The sequence below is a fragment of the Malurus melanocephalus genome, unplaced genomic scaffold (genome assembly GCF_030028575.1).
Source record: "Malurus melanocephalus ecotype Western Australia unplaced genomic scaffold, MMel_1.1 scaffold_297, whole genome shotgun sequence".
Lineage (NCBI taxonomy): Eukaryota > Metazoa > Chordata > Aves > Passeriformes > Maluridae > Malurus > Malurus melanocephalus.
This window is the reverse complement of record NW_026623529.1, coordinates 381,595-388,293: the sequence shown is the minus strand read 5'-3', so window position 1 is coordinate 388,293 and position 6,699 is coordinate 381,595. Positions and strand designations below refer to the sequence as shown.

Sequence of the window (6,699 nt, the reverse complement as noted above, 5' to 3'; positions counted from 1 at the left end):
ATGAAGCACATTAATTTTTACTCACGGAATTAAAACAAAAGATTATACAGATAAGTCAGAAACAATCTGCTCCAAACCCTGCTGCTGTGAGTGGTCAAAATTCCCCATTTACTTTACGTGTCRTCAACTCTTATGTTACTGTGGTGGTTGGTGTCCCACTGAACTGCTTCAGTCAGACTGCTGTCAGAAGCAGRGCAGCTTTAGAGCAGTTACAATGCAAAGTTTTGATTCCTCTCGCTTCAGAAGATAATTTTGAAAACACAAATGGAGACTGCCCAGAAAAGCCATTKATCACTATTGAAAAATGTTGTGTTCCTTATGCCAGCTATCGGTCTCAAGAGGCTAGYTTGCGCTTTCTGAACATCTGAAGCTGGCAATGCTAAAAGCTTTAGAAATCTGAGAGAGAACCCAAGCCGCGGGTTTTTCTGTCTGCATCTGCTTTACACATTTTAAAATGAGAAACTACATGATACTCTTAAATTCACAGGGAAAAAAAAAAGAAGGTCTACACAGCCATGCTTTTAATTATTGTTGATCCTGAAAGTTAAGTTTTAAGGATCCATCCCTATGGCAATATTCAGTGATAGAATAATGTTTTTATTCTCCAGGCACAATAGTTTTCCATAATGCAARCAACAAATGAAGTACAGCAATCTTAAGAGCTCTGCATGTGAATTAAAAGAATGGTRACAAATAAGAATCCTCTTATTTTCAGGAAATCTGACTTCTAAAGAGCGTGCTTTCCAGTCCTATCAAGYAGATGAATAATTTCTTCCTCCTCATTAACCCAAAAGGCAGACATTACAAACTGGCAATGGGTAGGGAGACAAAAAGCCCAACATGTACACTGTGGTTGAGTGACAACTAAATACATTTCATCGGCATTCGAATAATTCACTTCTTCTCAACAAGAAACCTCAGGACTCTATTAGCTCTTGATCAACATAAGCATGCTGGCTCCAAGAGCAGGATGCCCGCAAGAGAAAACTGTCATGTCACTGCTTCTGCTACATCAGAGGGACCCCTGCAGGACCCACCACRGGCACCACACAGGCAGCCCTGCAGACATCCAACAAAAGGACGCTGCGTTTGTCTTCCAAGTCTTCCATAAGTTTTCCACTTTCCTTATGACCTGATAGAGGCATGTGTGAATGTCAGGGCAGACTCAGTGAAAGAAGGAACAATACAGGACAAAAAGGCTCTAAGAAGCTGTAATTATGGCAGTGCTCTGCCTGCTAGCCAGTTTTACCAGTTTTCCTGACAACAGCTACCAAAGACATATTTACAGAACACAGTCTCCTTTGAATGCATACAAGCATAACCTGGACAGTGAAAAGCAGGAAAAAATGTGCTTCTTTCAGTTTTCCACTAAATGTTAAAAACTAAAATGAAAAACATGGAAATCACCTGCACTTTCAGAGGAGGGAGGCCCTAGACAATCAGCAGAGACAAAATTGAACAGGTTATAACTGACCAGGCTAYAAGCAGATTTATTTGGAAATCTCTTGAAGAGGAAAGAAATCGAGATTCATATATGGACATCCTCATGGATCTGTCTAGTCTGAAAAAGGTCATTGTGGTATTTATGACTATCTGAACAATATTTTAATCGAGTTTTCAGCCAGTATCTCATGAAGACAGATGAAGAAGACACTGAAGATGTCATTGAAGAAGACATTGACAGATGAAGACATTGAAGAAGATGAACACGAATATCTCATGTTCAACCCTTGTAAAATGCCAGCTCATCTCGGAGAAAMTGGACAACTCAAATGAAAAGCCTGTAATTTAGACAGCTTCTCATTAGATGTCCCTACCATTAGGGATATATTCAGATAGATAGACAGAGACAGCCTATCTACAGACAGATTCTCGCTCTGTCCTACAAAACAGGAAAAAAAAATTCTGTAAGACGTCACCTTGCTAGACTTGTACCAGAGCTTGGGAGAGCCTAAAGACCCTTTCTTCCCAAGTAAAAGTCAGTACCACTTGGAAAATGATGAATGAGATTCTAGGGCAAATTTGGATTAGATTAGGGCAAACAGGGCAGCATAGTGATAGCTTCTTATCAGTGTACTTTGCCCTGAACTCAGCACAAACTGGATCAAATGAAGATTCTGTACCACTTCTGGGCTCTATGACCAGTCACAGTACTCCAAAGATAAAGACAGCATTCATCTCTGGAGCTGTTTACCTCTAAATGGATAAAGGAAATAATTTCCTAGGCAAGTGAATAGAAAGAAAACTGTATTGGGTTGTTTCAGTCTGAACTGGAGACCTATATACTACCTCCATCACTGGACACAAGCAATCCTCAACACCACTTACAGCTCCTCCAGATACCCTTCCTTCCTAAGTGCTCAGGCAGTTGTAGTACTAGGGGGATTCAGGCTACCTTCCTCTAGCATCACCAGTGCAGTACCAGCTGAATCAGCACACCCTGACAGTGCAAAGCAGTCTCACSCCTGAGTCAGGACTCTCACCTGAACTGGCTCTAGCATGCAAACATTATTTCTGTATTCTGGGTGTCAGCTGTGTGACTTCTAAGTTCTGGCTGTGGCTTTCAAAAGATGTTAAATGGGGTGCGCAGAGTGAGACAGAACACCCAAAGCTGCTCTTCATTTTATACCAAGCTGTTCCCTGGAAATGTGCCCCGTAGCAAACTGATTATTGTAGGGYATAGACATTGTCAGAAACAAGACATACATCCTTATCAACATTTGGCAAATGTACCCCAGGATGAAACTASCATCTCAAAGGCCTGTYAACACTTCCAACACYACATACAAACCAGATTAGGAAGTTGTGTGCAAGGTCTGAATGAAACAAGGGGTGTAAGCAGAATACACACACAAGGCTCAAGCTCTGGGCTGAGGCCCTGCCCTGGGCAGGGCTGGCCTGAATGACTTCCCAAGGTCCTCCTTTTCAGATTACAGSTGTATGTTGCTTTCTTTTGTACAAAATATTACAAAGCAATTATTACACACAGCAAAGCCCAGCTACCTTTTGTCTCCAGCTAACCACATACCAAACTCACAGCTGACATGGCTTGGCAGCTCAGTTCTTCAGATGCATTACCATCAAAYAGGACTACAGAAACAGGATCCAAACCCAGCCAGAAGTTGGACCAGCTCTGTTGACAAGCAGAAACCCATGCAAAACCTCGAGAGGTGGACACTGAAATGATACTAATCTTCAGAGCAGGGATCTGTGGTTCACTTGCACATAGAAAAGGTTCTAGGCAAGGAAGTGGGCATCAACAGCACATAGCAAGGACATAGCAAGGAAATGGACATCAACAGCACATCACTAGCACACACACACACCAGGACACTGGCTCTGGACCTATTTAGACCCTGGGAGAGTTTCACACCCATGCACAGGACATCAGAAACCTGACAGACAAGCATGTCGTTCTATGGTATGGCATATCCCTTTGGACAGTTCAGGTTAGCTGTCCCTGGTGCGTCTCCTCCCAGTCCCCACCCAGTCACCCCACTGGTGGGACAAGATGAAAAATGTTTGACTTAGGATAAGCACTGCTTAGCAACAACAAAAACATCAGTGTTTTATCAACATTATTCTCATCCTAAATCCAAAGCATAGCACCGTACCAGCTATTAGAAAGAAAATTAATTCCATCCCAGCCAAAACCAGATGACACCTCAGAACATCCTTCCTGCTTTCCTTGGAAGCTGAAATCAGGCCAATCACATGTGACTAGCCYTCCTTGAAGACTGCTTCACAGCTTGCAGCAGCAACAGGTCTGGCTTTGCTCCCCAGCACATCCTGTTTTGTTAAGGGAAGCAAAACAGGCTGCTTTGCCTTCAGCTTCAAATGATTCTCCYCTCTGTGTAACTTACCAGTAACAAGTTATACCTAAGAAAATATACGGTTGAGCCACATCTCGAGTTGCATTTCTAAGAAACACATCTGTTCATACATAAAAATGTCGATGATTTCCAATAAATTAACAAAATACTTGCATCTCCCATTTTATGTACAAAAAAGTATATAAAAGCATGTTCAATATTCTATTTCCACAGTATCATAGCTGCATCAACACAAAAAACACCAAAACCTCACAACAAAGGGAAAGTTAACTTTTCTGTTTCTGTCCGAAACAACAATCCTTAAATCCCTAGTCTAGTTCAGCCATACCAGACCTAACGCAGTCCCAGGGAGAGATGTTTACACTTGCAGTTGTTTGCTCAGCCTRGCAATGTTCCTGTCATCACTACCCTTCTCTTCCTTGCACCGGTGTGGCCTCACCTTGAATAGTATCTGCAGTTTTGGGCACCACAAAATAAAAAAGACATTATTAAGCTGTTAGAGAGCATACAATGGAGGACCACGAGGATGCTAAAGGGTCTTAAGAGGAAGCTGTATGGGGAATGGCTGAGGTCATTTGGTTTCTTCAGGGTGGAGAAGAGACAGAGGGAAGATGTAATTGTAGTCTGCAACTTCCTCATGAGGGGAAGAGGAGGTGCAGACACAAATCTCCTCACTCTCGTGATCAGTGACAGGACCTGAAGAAATGGCCTGAAGATTGGATCAGGGAAGGTTTAGACTGACTACTAGAAAGAGGGTCCCCAGGCAAGCAGTCACAGCCCGTCTGAGTTATGAAGCATTTGGACAATGCTGTCAGGCACATGGTGTGATTTTTGGGGTGGGTGTCCTGTGCAGGGTCAGGAGTTGGACTCAATGATCTTGATAAGTCCTCTCCAACTCAGCATGTCCTATGATTCTATGACCGGGTAAGAGAAATGGCAACAGACAGCCTGCCTGTTTCCTTTGTATAGATCCACTCCAGAGGAGTGGGGAAATGAGGAATGAGAAAAAAAAAAAAAAAAAAAAAAAAAAAAAAAAAAAAAAAAAAAAAAAAAAAAAAAAAAAAAAAAAAAAAACCGCTAAGACCAGAACACCATGACTGCCCCAACATTAAGGTTTTCAAGCTTGAGCAGTTCACAGCCAATGCCTGACAAATGTAACTGAATGTTAGCAAAAAACAGCGGTATGAAATACTCCCTCTGGCATCTTTTCATTGCAAAGCCTCTTCCCATTCACAATAAACTCTATCAACCTGAAGTTAATTTTAGTTTGTTTTAAAATAGTGAAAAACAAAACAAAACAAAACAAAACGAAAGCTGGTGAGAGATCCTTTTGCATGTATTTTTCTGGAGTGCACACTGCGCTCAAAACTCCTTTCCAGCTGAAAAAGTCTGTTTTTTTTAAGCGACCACTCCACGATCTTGTACAAGAGTTTTGCTTTTCAGGGAAACGATCCAAACCCACTGAAGACAATGCTTTGCTCCGGGCTATGCTAAAGGAGCTCTCCCTTTTCTTTTCAAGCACGGACATGGCATTACATCTGCCCCAGCTCCCCTGCGCAAACAGTACGAGGCCGACACACACTCCCAGATGCCTAGCCGCAGCAAGAACGCACTCTTTTCCTTCTTCTTCAACCACCCCACACATTCCCTGGCAGRCTTCCCAAGCAGCACGGCCACCCCCGCTGCCCACACGCCAAATCCCGCATCCACGCTCCTCAGAGGGGCAGCACGACCCCTCTCTCCGGAACTGCTCCAATACGCAGGAAGCTCTAAGGAGCTCCACCGAGCCGCAAAGCCACCCCCGAGAGGCCGCTGCCGCCCCCGCGGTGCACGGAGCATCGCAGGGGCAGCGCAGGGGGCGCGGGCAGCTCCCGCCGCGCCAGCCCGCCCACCGCACCCCGGCATCCGTCACGGAGCGGCGGCGGCCGATCCCCGCGCTCCCCTCACCGGGGAGGATGAGCGGGGAGAGAAGGGGTCGCCGAGGAAGCGAATCTACCTGGCTGTCCGTCCCTCGCCGCCGCCGCGGAGCGCTCCGCTTGTCGCCCGCTCCGCTTGTTGCCCGCAAACTCTCCGCCCCGCGTCCCGCCCCCGCCGCCCGCGTCACCGTGGGAGTCCGGGAAAACGAAACAAATCCACCGCGCTCGGGGAATCGAAACCTGCCCGGCCCGCCCCCGGGAGCTGGCGTCCCCCCCTCCGCCGCCATCCGCAGCCGGGAGTGAGGCGGGCGTGGGTGGGATTGGCGTCCATCTCCTCGCCGGAACGTTCAGGAAGTAGCTCTGGGATGGCTCTGGACTCCCGCCTCAGCGGGAAGTGTAGAAAATGCCATTTTTTTAAATGACGTAGCGGTACCTTCAGGATACTTGGAAAATCAGCGTTCTTCCGCGCCGCGGGGACCCCTGCGTCCTGAGGCTCCGTGCTGTCCCTCTGGTTTCTCTGGATAAGCCCCGCTCAAAGGAAGCTGTGGCTGTTTTGGTCTTCCACTGTGCAAGGATCCCCTGGGGTGTGAAGGCTTATCTTCCCTGCGATGCCGTTGTTTCCTAATTTATCATTTCCCGTGGTCTTTTCACACTGAAAAGCTGATCAATAAGCCAAAGATGAATACTTCGCAGGAGAACGTTCAATAATTCACCTCTCTGTGAACCACRTTTCTAATTGTGCTTTTCTCTGACGTTATTATCTGTGTCAGGGCTGGCTGGTGATGCCCAAAAAGATAGGCGAGAAATAAAACCCCATAGACCGGTGTCTGTAGTGCAGGTATTTGTTTATTGCAGCTCGGGAGSTGAGGGAGATCTCTYCACCKATCTYACCCACCTCTGTTAATGCTGTGGTTTATTTACATAGTAAGTGTTGTTCAATATTGGCATCG

General features: G+C 45.7%; 1 protein-coding gene across 1 annotated transcript in view; it reads right to left on the bottom strand.

Moving 5' to 3' along the window:
* Positions 1–5,908, bottom strand: part of TRANK1 (tetratricopeptide repeat and ankyrin repeat containing 1) — a 51,232-nt gene extending 45,324 nt beyond the window's left edge. The window contains exon 1 of the mRNA XM_057376965.1: positions 5,830–5,908. The gene's annotated coding sequence lies outside the window, so the exon portion shown is untranslated. The remainder of the gene's footprint in view (positions 1–5,829) is intronic.
* Positions 5,909–6,699: the final 791 nt, after the last annotated feature.